The sequence below is a fragment of the Ictidomys tridecemlineatus genome, chromosome 7, assembly GCF_052094955.1.
Source record: "Ictidomys tridecemlineatus isolate mIctTri1 chromosome 7, mIctTri1.hap1, whole genome shotgun sequence".
Classification (NCBI taxonomy): Eukaryota; Metazoa; Chordata; class Mammalia; order Rodentia; family Sciuridae; genus Ictidomys; species Ictidomys tridecemlineatus.
Window position 1 is genome coordinate 12669445 of NC_135483.1, and position 15318 is coordinate 12684762.

The 15318-nt window shown below is 44.5% G+C and overlaps 1 long non-coding RNA gene across 8 annotated transcripts in view; it reads right to left on the reverse strand.

The window, feature by feature from the left end:
• LOC106144726 (uncharacterized) overlaps positions 1-15318 on the reverse strand; it is a 498034-nt gene that overhangs the window by 121451 nt on the left and 361265 nt on the right. The window lies entirely within an intron of this gene.

The following is a 15318-nucleotide window of genomic DNA, read 5'->3' on the forward strand; positions in this document are numbered from 1 at the left end:
CAGGCAGTCCTGGATGCCAACTGTAGCTCAGCCTTTTATATGATCCAGGCAAATTACTTCACTTCCATGAGCCTCAGTTTCCTCACCTATAAAATAGGAACATTCAGACCTAGTTCCCCGGATTGTTGTGGGAATAAATGAGATCACGTTCATAAAAGTGTCTGGCACACAGGAGGACTCAATGGATGTTAATTCCCTTCTATTAAGTACGAGAGATGAAAGGACTAGGGGCTCCTCCAGCGCCTCATTTGCATCTCAAAGAGAACACAGCAAAGCGTTCTGTCCACAGAGCCCTTGCATCACCCGTGTGTGCCAAGCCTGTGCCAGGGCCTGCTGCTGGCATGTCTTAAGTGCAAATTAGGCGAGTGCCTCCCACACAAATATGCTTCGAAGCTAATGCTAGGTTTGCAGATACCATCACAGAGCTCAGGCCAACGTTACCTAGTTTATAGATGTTTGGATACTTCAGAGGCCCTTTTACCATTTCCCTTATTGTTTTGTAGCCTGACAATGGGGAGGAGAAACAGCGTTTGGAACCACAATAAATAATAATACTTAGCGCTAAATAACATTTGCCATCTTCAAAGCCATTTACAAACACTCACAAATTAAGAGGCACCCAGCCCCAGCCTTGGGAAAGTATCATTATCTCTGTTTCTTCAAGCCAGCAAAGAGGATGAGGTCATTGGAGTTGCCCAAACCCTGTGGCCAGTTGGCACCGAAATGGGCTGCTTTAGTTCAATCCAGACATCCCAAGCGGGTCCATTCCAGAACATTCTGGTCATCTCCCAGGAATGGGGGTAGGGCGAAGCGTTTGGGGGGATGAGTTCCACTTTTCAGGAACCTCCTGTGAATTTGGGTGGGTGCAGCTATGCCCAGCACAACCTGAGCTAAACTTAATTGGGAGCATTGCTGTCAGCCAACAAGGTTGCTAAGACAGTTCTCCAACTCATCCCCTGCCACCTCCCAGAAAACTGAGCAAAATGTCAGGATCTTTCTGTGTGCTGAATAATTACATAATTAATCCTGATAAGATCTCAGAGTTTCCTCATCTTCCAACTGGAGTGGTAATGACCACGGGGTATCTGCGAAGGCACCGCAGGCAGAAGTTCTGGTAGGGAGCTAGGTAATTGACGCAAGGAAGATTTCTTTATCAGCGTGTGTTTGACGTCATGGCCTTTGTGTTTACATCATTACAGAAAGTGTGCATAACATGTCTTTTGTAAAGAGAACAGGTAATGTCACCCTCTTGGGAAATGTGGGCCAGAGAGGAAAAATGAACTCACTCAAAATCACCCAGCTGTTGGCCAATGAAGCAAAAAGGGGCCGGTGAGCTGTTTGCTTTCTCTCTCTGTCTCCACATTCCATGAAAATCATGACATCTGCGTCCTCCCCTCCTGAAACTCCACACCAACCCAAGAGGTATTTATGAAGCCCCCATCACGTGCCAGACACTGTGAGCAGGGTCTGTGGAATATCTGGCAGGAGTCTGTCCTCAGGTGAGAATGATGAGTGCTGCCTACATCAGCTGCTTCTCAGACCCTGAGGTTGAGAAGGGGCCACTTAGAAGGGCCGCTGCCAGAATTTGGGATTTGGGAAATGCCAACCATTCCCAGCCTCACTCCTGCTTCCACACCTAGGTCAGCAAAGTATGATGTTCTAGAAACACTTGGAGACAACTGGATAAATTGCATTTGTCTCAGGATATAAGACTCTTTTGTTAAGATGCCTGGAAGTTCTTTAAGCTTACTTCAAGTCAGATGATATTTTCCAGCATGTTAGATGGACAAAACGTCCAGGCTTTGGGATTAGATAGACCCAGACTCGTACCTCACATTAGCCTTACCTTGTTCATCATAACAGCAGAAATGGAACTTTCTGTCAAATAGAAATTGCAGAATGTTGATGGAGGAGGAGAAAATGAACATTAAGGGCTTAGCACAAAGCTGGATACATGGTAGCTCTCCATAAATAGCAGCTCTAGTTATTATTATACTATTGTCTATACTATTATTATACTATTATTTCTCATTGGTATTATCTAAATATTGTACTAAATCTGAATGCAAAAATTGGCATTGATTCTGCTTACATCTGTCCTGTAGATGATCTTAGTTAGCTAAGGTAACAGAAATAGAGTCTTCAAAATTAACACAGTTATCCACCAGCCACCTCCAGAGAGTATTTTAATTTTGGTAATTTTTTCCTTATTTCAATTGGTCATTGCTCATTTCATGACTGTCAGTGGTTAGAAGAAGCTAGCTCAAAGAAACAGAGTTTTTAGAATCAGAGTATGAGCCGAATTTCTGCTCTTTAATTAAGGCTGTGTGATCTTGCAGCCCTGCCAGGACTGTCTTTATTTATAAAATAGGAATAGCAGCCTCCATGGGTTATTGAGGAGTCAATGAAATAATAATGTTTATTAAAGATGTGGCATTTTGCAAATGCTATTAAAATACTTTTACTATTCTGAAAATATTGATTTCTTCAGTTAACAAGAAACTGGAAAGCAAATTAGTAATTATTTCATAAATATTGTTAGTTGGATACACTCTTTTAAAATAGAGGGAAATAATGGGTTAAATGCCTGGAGCAACAGGTGGAAAGCAGCCAGTGTGTCATCATTCTTAAACACCCACCCTGTGCCATGCAAACCCCAGGACATTGATTCATACCATGGTCCTCCTATTAAGTGCATGGCTCCTGATCCAGACAGACCTGGGTTCACATCCTAGTTCTATGGCCTCTTTGATGAGCTGTTTCATCTCTCTGTGCCTCGGCTTTCTGATCTGCAGGTATGGTAATGAGTATCACCTACCTCCCTGGGCTTTGGAGATTATGCATGTGAAAAGCACAGACCACAGCCCTGAGAAGCAGTGGGCATTCTGCACGTGTTCACTTCCACTGTTAAACACCAAACAGAAAAGACAGCTGGGTCAGCTTCTCCACACCAGCACTTTAGAGAGTGAATCGCTCCTCTCTGGCAGAGCAGCAGTAGTGAGAATGACACACTGAGGTGCTGGCTGGCTGGAGAGGCAAAGGTGTGCACTCCACGTCCTGAGGTCCTGGAACCAAGGGCAGGAGATGGGTGCCCAGGCTAGGAGCCATGCTGGGTGGCTTATTCTGCCTGAACTGTCACCACGTTTAGGATGATCAGACACTCCAGTCTACGCAGGTGTGACAATTATCTACTGATGTATTTCAAACCACCCCAAATTTAGTGGCTTTAGACAACACCATTTTGCTCAGGTACTTGCAATTGCAACAGGGCTTTGCGGGGGACATAAAAATGGAAGAGAGAGAGAGAGAGAGGGAGAGAGGGGTGGGGAGAGGGTGGGGGGAGAAGGAAGGAAGAAAGGAAGGAAGGAAGGAAGGAAGGAAGGAAGGAAGGAAAGAAAAAGGAAAAGAAAAGAAGGAGGGAAGAAGAACGAAGGGGAGGGGAAAAGGAGATGATTGATGATAGATGATAGATAGATAGATAGATAGATAGATGATAATTGAAAATTATAGTATGTACGGGGTTTGCTTGAACTTGCTTGAAGAGAGAGATGGAAATCCCTCAGCCTTATTCGTGCAGGGCTGGAGATTGCTGACATCCTTTCTAGCTCTGTGACCCTCCCCAAGGAACGGGCATGGTGTGATTAACATTCCCTTTTCCCAAGACTAGTGGTGCTAGCTTTCATCTCTCGGTGTTTATAAATGCCTTTGAAAATGGAATGTGCCCCATACACACACAGGGCTATTATTAATATGGTGTCCAAACACCTCTCTCCACATGATAGTTAAGGAACAAAGCATTCGGGTTGTAAGTATCCGAGTAAGCACGCGTGTGTGCACACACCCCAATTAAGAAATATTCTTTATTCTCACCCTGCCTTGGGAGGCACACTAGAATACCTCACAAGAGTCCAGATGAGCAGAATTGGGACCACATAAAAGCTCCAACAGAGAATTGGGTGACAAAACCCGGGAATAATCAGTGAGCCCACTTTTTCCTGAGCTCCTGCTTGCTGTGAGAGCTAAGCACTATGGAAAATGAAAAGCTTAGCGGGTACAGGGTCCTACAATGGGGGTACAGATATGACAAAGACATTGGCCTGGATTTTAAGAAGCTTACTTGTCAAAGATGGACTTAATGGTAAGCTGAGCAGGTCCCAAGTGGAGAAAACACACCAGGGTTGAGCAGGGAATGAGGGAAGAGAAGACTCTACTTGTAGAAAACCAGAGGTAAATTGTTCTTAAAGTTTGCTGTAATTGCAAAGGACATGGGTCTAAAGCATTTTAATTTTTGATCCTTGAGTAATCCAACAAAATTCACAAATCCTCTCCCCAGAAAAATGCACATGCAAAGAAATTTTGTGTTAAGCAAGTCACAAAGTTCACCAATTTTGTAAAGCCCGGTACTCCCTGGGCCCTCTTTTGTACTTATCATGGAATTGCAATGTTGAGTTGTGAAATGAGCAAAGTCTGAACAGATTCAAAGCAGTGATTAGATTTTCTCCAACTCTGTGCCCAGAGCATCATGCCCAATGCCAGGTTTATCAAGCTCCTAAAATAAATGTTTGTTTAATAAATAAGCACTGAACTAAGGTATTTGAAAAAAACAACCACAGATTCTTCCTTAAATTGTACCTAAAGAGGTCTTTTTGTATTTATTTGATGTTTTGATTCCAGTCTGGAATAAAATATTGTTTGATGCTCTTCTTTCCCCCAAGGATTATCTGATGTTTGACCATAGGCGGAAGACCCAAGAACAAATGATCAAATCATTTCAAGAGCAAGGGGAGGTTGAAACATTTGCTCTCTTACACCCAAGGTAACACAGGATAAAAACCCATCTTGAAGAATATTCAGTGACCACCTTTGAACTGCAAAATCAACACCTGAAATGGCAAAAATTGAGGAGGTCTCTCTTTGGATATCCCGGATCAATCACAAAGCAGCTCGTACTTGGAGACTTTGATCCACCTGGGCAGTGTGAGCCTCAGTACTCCTCCTAAGCTTCCTGTGTCTCCATCCATCATGGACAACATAGAAGCAGGTGGTACTCAAGTGCACCTGGCTGTAAAGGCCCTGCCCCGGACCCCTCTGCCAGACAAACACCTCCTGGCCATCTTTCTCTGGAAGAAATGGATCCTATTCCTCAGACAGGTTCCTCATTTATAAAAGTCAAGAGGGCATGGGCTTCCGGTTTCTTTTGCTAAAGGAGTTGTTCTCCTCAAAAAGGTAAATAAAACAGCACCATATGGGCGTCACCTCACGCAAATGAGGAGCTAGAAGAGAAGAAGCCAAGCAGCTGCTGACAGGTGGCAGTGGGGGAGGGGCGCGTGAGGGCTGACCTCCCAGCCCCCCACCCACCCTGGGCCTGTGCCTTTGCATGCTGCTCCAGGACATCTCCCCTTGAGGGCTCCCAACTTCCGGCCACCTTGAGGGGATTTTTGGTAAAGTGCCACAGAAGATAAAATTAGAAACCAGGCTTCCTTTTTTTCCTCCTTCACTCTGTTAGTCACAAGTGCCTCAACTCCAAATGAGAAACAACCCTCCCCCCTTCCATCTGCAGGCCAGAGAGCAAGCTCAGCTTCACGGCCCCCTCCCACCCACCTCTCAGACCACCCGAGATTAGATCACCTGCCATGGCGGAACAAAACAAAGCCACACCCTGGCCCCACATTCTCTCCACTGTACCTGCTCCCTCCTCTTTCGAGGTGCGGGACCCTGGACAAATGGTTTCATTTTGGAGAGCCTCACTGGTGAAATGGGATAAACCCGCCCACTTGCAGAGTGGGTGTGAGAACCAAATGCAGCCACAGTTTTGGTGTTTGGCAGCAAGCAGGGCATCCAGTGCCCGGAAGCGACTGTAGAAAACCCTGCCCTGAGCCCAGTTTCACAGGGTTTGAACTCCAAGTTCAGCTTCAAACATGATCCCCCAGGGCAAGGACCTGCAGTATTTATCACTCACTATGGTAGTCTGTCCCTGTGGGAGGTCAAAACGTGCTGCAGACACCAGGCCTGGGAATAAATGATTGTTTGATGCTCTGCTTTCCCCAAGGCCTCTTATTATCAAAAGGAGAAATAAGAGCAGAAGTGGTATGTTTTTTCTTTCTGCCTAAGGGTCCAGGTTGGGTTCATTTCTATAAAGCAAGCTTACATTTCTTCATAGGAGTGAGAATTGGTATGTTTCCTTGGGATGGAGCAATGGGCCTCCAGAAAACCTGCAGCCACTGTCCAAAGCCCACCTGACAGGTGACTCAGGAGGAAGTCCTGAGCAGCTTCCTCAAATGCTCAAATGTGGTCACACAGGGAGAGATGCTTGTGGGTGGTACAGGGGTACACATCGTCTTTCTGTTGTAAAATTTAAAAGCAAGTATTGGATAATCGTAACAATTGATTTCTGTCCATTTTTCTTCTGCCATATTGCTACTTAGGTTTTAAAAGAAAAGTACTCTCATGGAACTAGGAAAGGAACAATAATACACATAATTGCCAAGCGGGTCAAAAATCTTAACTTGATACTCAATTGAGAAACCATGAACCAATGGAAAAGCGTTGAAGAAAAAGCATAATATCTGAGCTATGGTCTTGGATCTAATTAATTTTCTATAAAAATGTAGGCCGTCCATATTGCATTTCAGGTTACAGTTTCCCAACCAGTAAGTGCATCTATGTGACAGGAGAAAAGTTTTCTCTCTGTCCACCATTTACACACATCATCCTCCTGCTTCCAGGATTGCTCTACCCCGCCCCACTTCCCTCTCTGCTGGAATGTCTCTTATGCCTCACTCCCGTGACATGGAGCATGGCTTCCTGGGGAACAGCAATCCTGCGTGATTAGTGTGTGAGCTCCAGAGCCAGCCTTTTGGGTTCATATCTGCTGCAGTCCGGCTGCAGCAAAATAACCGGTGGGTGATGAGCAACTTGTGTACATTGATACAGCAGGAGTGGGAGCCGTTTATTGTAGGGCAGGAGGGGTATATATACATTCCACACAGCTTATCTTAATTAACATAAACTAGATACAGCAGTCAACCAATGAGGAATCTCCACACTTAATGGCTCGCTGGCAGTACTTCACAAACCACTCCCTCTGCAAAATGCCAGATGCCATCCTGACTTGTTTACAGATTCTAACACATATCCCAGCTCTGCCACTCATCACTCATGCCTTGGTTTCCTCCTCTGGCAAATGAAGCATCTAACTCACGGAGTCATCATGAGAATCCAAGTTTACATGAAGTGCTTAAAGCAGGGCCTTGCACATAATGAGCACTCAGGAAACAGTGGTGGTTGTTATTGTTCTCCTGAAGACATCCCAAGTGTTTGTATTTAACTGAGTCAGTTGTCTATTGCCAAGGGAAGGAAAATTTCCTGAGGGTGGAGATGGGGGCTCTTGAGTCTGCCTTCCCCTTACCCCCTAACACAGCTGTTGGAAGATGATTGGCATGTATTATTGAAACCAACTAAAGAAAATGTCTTTTACCTTTATTTTATAGCACCAGAAGTTATTTTTGTCATATATTGATTTATTCTAGCCAGTGAATGTTTTTATCTTCAAAATGAACGGATATAAAAGCAAACATACTTGTTGCCCTGACTACCTGACCCTACCCGCCCCTCCCATATCACAAGCCGAAAGCAGAGGTAATTCCCTAAACCATTAGGTAAGTGTCATGAGATAGGTGTCTTCTCCTCAGAGTCCATGAGACTTACAGGCCTTAGGTCCTTCATGGGAAACTGATATCACGGAGCCACGCCATTGTAGAGTTGAGCGAACCTACGCGGTAATCATTCTTATCTTTCATTTTATAGAAAGGGGAACTGAGGCCCAAGATGAAAACAGTGCGTGAGTGGCAGTGCCAGGGTTAGGACTTTCTTGAGTAGTCCCAGAGACGTCACGTTTCACTCTATGCAGCCACAGTACGGTGCTCTGTTCAACAAATATTCTGCAGAGGACTGAATGGCTCAATGACATGCTCTCAAGCAACACACGCCTGCGCGTTTGCAAAATGAGGGGATATATCATCTTCTGCTGTGCACATCGGTGTCTTTCATAAGGATGTCCATTTGATTGAGACGCTTCCATTTAGAGGAGGGCTTTGTTAACTACATCCCATGGGTCAGGCTTGGCCCTGTCTGACTTTGCAAATAAAGTTTTATCAGAAGACAGACATAGTTTTCAGGGACCATTGTTTCTATGGATACTTGGATGCCACAGTGGCAGAAGAAGTAGTGGTGACAGACATCTACCAAAGCCTGCTGTTCCGTCTGACCCTATGTGGAAGAAGTTCCCAATCCTGCACAGAACAACAAGCCCTGCCTGCTTTCTGCTCTGCTGGGAATGTACATACAATCTCTCTAATCCACAAATGGACCTTAGAGGAATTATGATTATTCCTATAGTATATATTAGTGAATTGAGGTCTGAAGAAATTGAAGGATTTATCCCAAATCTATAGCTTCTAAGCATCAAATAGATTTTTTAATTTGCTTTAAGTAGTTATTTATGACAATAGAATGCCCTTTGACACATCATACCTAAGTGGAGTATGTATGATTCTTCTGGTTGTACATGATGTAGGATCACATGGGTTGTGTAATCATATATGCACACAGGGTATTAATGTCTGATTCATTCTACTATCCTTCCTGTCTCCCTACCTCTTCCCTTCCCTTCCCTTCACTCCCTTCTGCCTAATCTGAATTGCCTTGATTTTTCCTTAGCTACTCCCCCGCCCCCCACTTATTGTGAATTAGCATCTGCATATCAGAAAACATTCAGCCTTTGGTTTTTGGAGATTGGCATATTTCATTTAGCATGATATTCTCCAGCTCCAACTAATTACTGACAAATGCCATAAACTCATTCTTCTTTAAGTCTGAGTAATATTCCATTGTATATGTGTACTACATTTTCTTTATCCATTCATCTGTTGAAGGGTACCAAGTTTTGTTCCGTAATTTATTTATTGTGAGTTGAGCTGCTGTGAACATTGATGTGGCCGTGTTACTGTAGTAAGCTGATTTTAATTCCTCTGGGTATATACTGAGGAGTGGGATAAATGGGTCAGAAGATGGTTCCATTCCAAGTTTTCAGAGGAATCCCCACACTGCTTTCCATAAAGCTTGTACTAATCTGTAGTCCCACCAGCAATGTATGAGTGTGCCTTTCCCCCACATCCTTACTGATATCAAATAGATTTTTCATAAAGGCAAAGCAGTAAATATTATTCCATGACAATGTGGGAATGTGAGAGGTCACACATAGTGCTCTGTGTTTAACTCCAGGATTCAGAGGATTGCAAAACTGATGGGATTAAGAACATGGCAAGCAACCTTTTTGCATGGAAATCTAGGCTTCTGTCTGCCCCTCTTCCTTCATTGCTGTGTAACCTTTAGCAAGACACAGGACATATCTGTGCCACAGATGTCCCATCTACACTGAAGTTGTGGGCTTTTAAGTCTGTTCTGAGACTTTCCTGGGGCCAAGCGGAGTTGGCCTCAGCTACAATCGAGGCAGGCCATGTTCTTTGGGTTGCAGGCTGAGAGTTCTCTGAGGCTTCTAAGAGATTCCCCGGGGACTCCCTTCCATACGTGCCTGCTTAATCAGGACTCCAGAGGTTCTTGATGATAAGACTTTGAAGCAGGGTTTCAGACTGGCTAGGGGGCAGAGCAGAATAAAAGTGAGTTTGAACTCTTAGTAATGAAATTAAATAAAAAAACAGCTTGCCATTTGTTCCCACTCAAATGAAGACTCTTGATACTGATCAGTATCAAAGAAAGATAGAACTCGCTCTTTGCTGCCTTGAAGTAGATACCATGATTTTTTTTTTTTTTGGATCAGAAATGCACCCATCAATATTTACTGTGTACCTGTCAGTTTGCCTTTTCACTTTAACAGGTTTTAGAGAATCATCCATCCATGTGAACTTGAGAGTACCCACTATCTTCAAAACCATCGTACCGCGGCTGGCAGACTGGAGTCTGTTGAAGTCTGACTTGACTAATGGCACAGACCACAGAATGGGCTTGCTGGGGCCAAGGTCAGTCATCTGCAGCCGGTGGATCCCTCCTGCAGAGGAGAAACTGAAGAGTCAGTAAGGAGGGGTGGAGCCTCCCCATTTTGCCTATCTGACGTTCAAGAATTGATGTGGTCAGAGGGAATGTTGCATCTGGTATGAAAGCAAGATAGAACACACACACCCTCCCTTTGAGACTAAATCTCCACTTCAAAATGTTCTCCTTGTTCTGTTGAGATCACGAAAGATTACCAATACCTTGCTGCAGGTCTGACACTATTCAAGATGATGCCTAGATGCGATGAACAATCAGAAAGGCTGAAAGCTATTTTGTCCTCAATCCTCAAAGAACTTGCAGTTCGTCCTCCTCCGAGTGTATTCAAGGAACTGGTTCTTCCCCTAAGAACCAGCCCACCCAGTGAGCAGCCTGGAGAGTAAGGAGTCCAGAACTGGTAAGCTATGCCCCCGCCCCACCTGGCCCCGACTTTGGGCATGGTCATCTGGCCTGCTCTGACCAGTGGGCTATGTTTGTAAGCGGCGGCGGCTCATTTCTGAGCTCTGTGTAGGTCGGGTCTCTCTCCCTGTCCTGTGTAATGAGGAGCAAATGTCCAAATGGCTGTGGCTTCTTTCGCCTGGACCCAGAATGAGACCCAGGAGTAAACCTGAACCCGACCCAAACACAAAACCCAATCCGTAGACCCAAATTGCCTGCAACCCCTGAGCAGGGGAGAAAACTTGTAGTCACAGGCCACTGATCCTTGGGTTGCTCTGTACTCGAGCAGATCCGACTGACACGGTCCGCTTCTTCATTTGCCAATAAGGCTGTCGACGCCAGGAAGCTTATTGTCAGATTTGTAGACTGAACTCCTAACTAAAGATCAAACAGTAATTAAGTGCCCTTTATTTTATTCCACACATGAGAAAACTTTCAGAGAATGAGTTATCCAAAGGACCCGTGAGTCGAGGGCAGAGAGAAGAAGGTCCTTCTGCCTCCTGACGCGGATCCCAGCTGGCCGCCAGCCAGGCTCCTGAAGCACTTGTAAATTTTACATTCTAATCTGAAAAATACTTGGGACCATGAGAAAGTCCAGCCATCACTATCAGGAGATAACAGTCGAATGACTTTTGGGTGACACAGATACTGATATGTCACCCTCACATCAGATCCCCTCAGAAATGTCCTGCGTGGTCACAGCAAGATGAGTCCCAACAGTAAACACAACCGCATTTTATTTTTCAGCCTAGGAGTCGACATTCACATGCCCCAGATTACGTTTTAGATTATTTTCCCAAGCAATTCGCACCGTCATTTTGACTGACCAACAGTGGTGCTACTCCCCAAGTGATTCAGAAATATGTCCAAATTAGGCCATGAACAACTTGATTCTTATCTGTTGGCCCAACGTCAGACAAGCGATGCCTTTAAATATTTCCAGAATCTCAAATGAGGGGAACTTCTGAGGTTATAGGGTCCAGCCTTCTAACTATGAAGTCTGGAGTCTGAGGGTCTGAAAGATCCAGTTGAAAACCCCACCTCTGCAAACCACTAATGCATGGCCTTGGGAAAATTATGAAATCTCTCTAAGGCTTGAGTTTCCCGTCTGTGATATGGAGATATAGCCACTGCTACTTAAAATAGAGCTTGAGAAGTAATAGGGGCAGGACTTAAAGCCCCTGGCCCAGTACCTGGTTCAGTATCAGCACACACACAAAAGTGAGCGTCCCTGTCATTGATTGTCGTATCCCAAAAAGATGGCCATTTCACTTTTTAAAAATTAATTCTAGCCGGTCATGGTAGCACACACCTATAATCCCAGCAGCTCTGGAGGCTAAGGCAGGAGGATGGCGAGTTCAAAGCCAGCCTCGGCAAAATCAAGGCACTAAGCAACTCAGTGGGAACCTGTCTCTAAATACAAAATATAAAATAGGGCTGGGAATGCGGCTCAGTGTTTGAGTGCCCCTGAGTTCAATCCCCAGTACCACGCCCCCCCCCACCAAAAAAAATCAATTCTATTCCATCAAAATCTGCAGCCGTAAAATTTGCCCATGTTAAGTACTTGGCAGAGTTTGATGGGATTTGGCAAATGTCCACAGTCTTGTAACTTCTACTACAGTCACTGTAGAAAACATTTCCTTGAGCTGGGTGTGGTAATTCTGGTGGCTCTGGAGGCTGAGACCAGAGGATCGTAATTGCTGAGACCAGGCTCAGCAATTGGAGCTAAGCAACTCGGTGAGACCCTGTCTCAAGAAAAAAAGAAAAAGAAAAAAAAAAAAAAAAACTAGTGCTGGGGATGTGGGGATGTAGTCAATGGGAAAACACTCCTGGGTTCAATCCCCAGTGAAGAGGAGGAGGAGAGGAGGAGAACATACATCCTTTTAATTTTTTAAATTTTATTTATTTTTTTTATTGGTTGTTTTTAGTTCTACATAACTATAAAGTTATTTTGATGTAATTCCACAGGCATGGAGACATATCCTTGATATTACCAAGTTTCTTTATGGTCTTTGAAAGCCATTCCATTCCAACCCCAGCCCCAGGCAACCCTTAATCTGATTTCCACCAATCTGTTGTGTCATGACAGGGAAAGCGGGTCTATTCTGGAATTTCATGTGTACGGAAGACAGCAGTATGTTTTGGGGTCTGACCTCTTTCTCAACACATTGTAAGATTCCTTCACATTGTATTATCAGTAGCTTACCCTTTTCCTACTGAATAATATTCCATTGAGTGCCCATGATAAAACCTGTTTACCCACTCATCTGTCAGCAGCCCTTTGGACTCTTTTGATTTAGAACTATTAGAAGTAAAGCTGCTATGAACATTTGTGTCCAGGTCTTTTGGTGGACGCATGCTTTCACGGGAGAAGGATGGCAAACTGATGACGTGAATGCTTCACTTTGTAAGAAGCCCTTGAAGAGATCTTTAGAGATATGCGAGCTTTCACAGTCTCCCAGCCACCCCGACCCTTCCTGTTGCTCACACTCCCACTGACACTTGGTGTGTTTAATTTCTTTTTAATTTCAGTCATTTAAATGGCTGTATTGGTCATTTATTATGGGATTTAAATTTGTATTTCCTTGACCAAAAAAAAAAAAAAATCATGTAGTATATCTTTTCAGCTGTTTATTTGCCATCTTTATAGCTTCTTTTGTTCAAAACTTTCACCCATTTGCAGGGATATCTTATTAAGATATATATATACACACACATAAGTATATATAATATATGTATATTCACATATATATACACACATACGCATTTTTTTCATAGAGACCCTTTGCCCCATATATGTGTTAAGACTATTTTATCTCAGTCTGGTCTACCCAGACTATTTTAAATACATTATGGATATTTCAGTCTCCCCCCGACACCCCGCCCAGAGACTCTGAAATTTAATACCTTTATTTACTGGGAAGCTTGGGCTTATGTAGAGGGAAAGACATCTCTTTATACAGGGTTTTAATAAAGACCATCATCGATGGGCCACGCCTGGCCATGGCCTGTTTCTGTGAATGAAGTTTTGTTGGAACACAGCCACACTGATTTGTCTACATATTGACGATGGCTTCCTACAGGCTACAAAGGCAGCGCTGAGTTGTTGGAACAGAGACCCTGTGGTTGCCAAAGCCTAAAATATTTACTATCTGCCCCTTCACAGGCAAAGGATGCTACTTCAGAACATTGTCCTTTTGGTTCTAGTCCAACTTCTAGACAACAGAAAAGAAGCCTGTCTCCTCCTTCAAGACCTGAAACAACTCCTTTGGCTCCTCTTCTGCTTTCCAGGCTGAAGAAAGATCTTTCAACTTTTTCTGGAATCAGTTTTAAAGGTGGTGCACCATGATGGCCACCCTTCAGTTTCTCCGTTCCTCTGACATGAAAATTCCCAAAATTCTCTATCCTGAGGCTTCCTGCACCCGCCCTCCCCCCCCAAAATCATTTCAGAAAGTGAGCAAGTCATTCATTGTTTAAACGTGGCCTCTGAAGCTTTTGAACAATGTCACGCCACGTTTGGCCCCAGTCGGGAATTTAGAGAGCCATAGATCCTCCGTTTGTCCTCCTGAGTGGTGTCTCCCCTGGATGATTTACGGACTCATTCATCAGTGTATTCGACATGGATGTGGGAAGGCCTGGGTGCGGTGCATTTTATTCAGAGTTATTGGAATCTAAACACGAGATGCTGCATTTTTATCTGTCACCTATCGTGGACTATGCTTCACATTGCAATCTGTCTTGAATGGCATGGGCTATTGTTATCTGTTGTGCAAAAAAAATCCCAGATATAATGTATAAATAAACAGCCACGGTCTGCTCAGCTGATGAGTAAGCAACCTGGGCCGCGCTCAGCAGGGAAGGCTCCTCTCTGCTCCATAGCTGCCGCGGCTGGTGCTCAGACACCTCTCTCCGTGTGCCCTTCATGAGCTCTCTTCAACACAGTAGCTTTCCAAAAACACATTGTGGGGGACAGAGCCAGGCAGCTACACGTCCATTTCTAACCTAAGTCTCAGAAGCTTGGTACGGTTGTTTGTCCTTGCTTCGTCGTTACTGTCACCTTCTTTTGTCAAAGCTCTCAAATCCCTGCCCCATATCAAGGACCCCCCTGGACGGCTCCACCGCCACCTTGGCTTCTGTGGCCAGGTTGCTTCTCAAGCTACGGCTGTGAGGAACTTGATGGTCCAGGGACAGGACCTCGTTTTCCTACCATGAGAACAGAATGTTGACCTGCGCCCCTTTGATGATCTCTCTGGAGAAGAGGGTAGGTACTTCTGGGTTCCTGCTGCTTGGTGACAGCCAGTTTAGGCGTCGTCTGCCCATCGCTGCCTGGAGCTCAGAAGAGGCTCCGGTAGCCTCTCAGTGAGGACCAGGAACCCACAGGCCTCGTGAAGCGAGTTCTTTCCATTTACCTGGAGTGGAGCTGGGTTCTGGAGCGCAGGACGATTACCAGTGTCCTGCTTCAAGACCAAATTAAATTTAAAAAGGAAAAATATATATATTCCTATCTTCCAGTGGGCTTCCGGAAGACATCATGCAGTTGTGCTGGTGACCGTGGATCAAAAGTTCTTTTTAATAAAGGATCTCTGCCAAGAGTGTCCTCTTGAATGCCTGTGGGGCCCGTGACACAGGCTGCGGTCACTTAAACTAGGATTTGAATCTTGAATTTCTAGCAGTGGGATTAGTTTTTGAATTTTACCATGATCCTATGACCTCACTCAAGGAAAGAGGACGGGGCTTTGAATCAGACCAAGGACTGTGAAGTTAGAAGCAGCAGGTAAGGTGCCCAAGAGCACATGACCTTTGGAGCTAGTA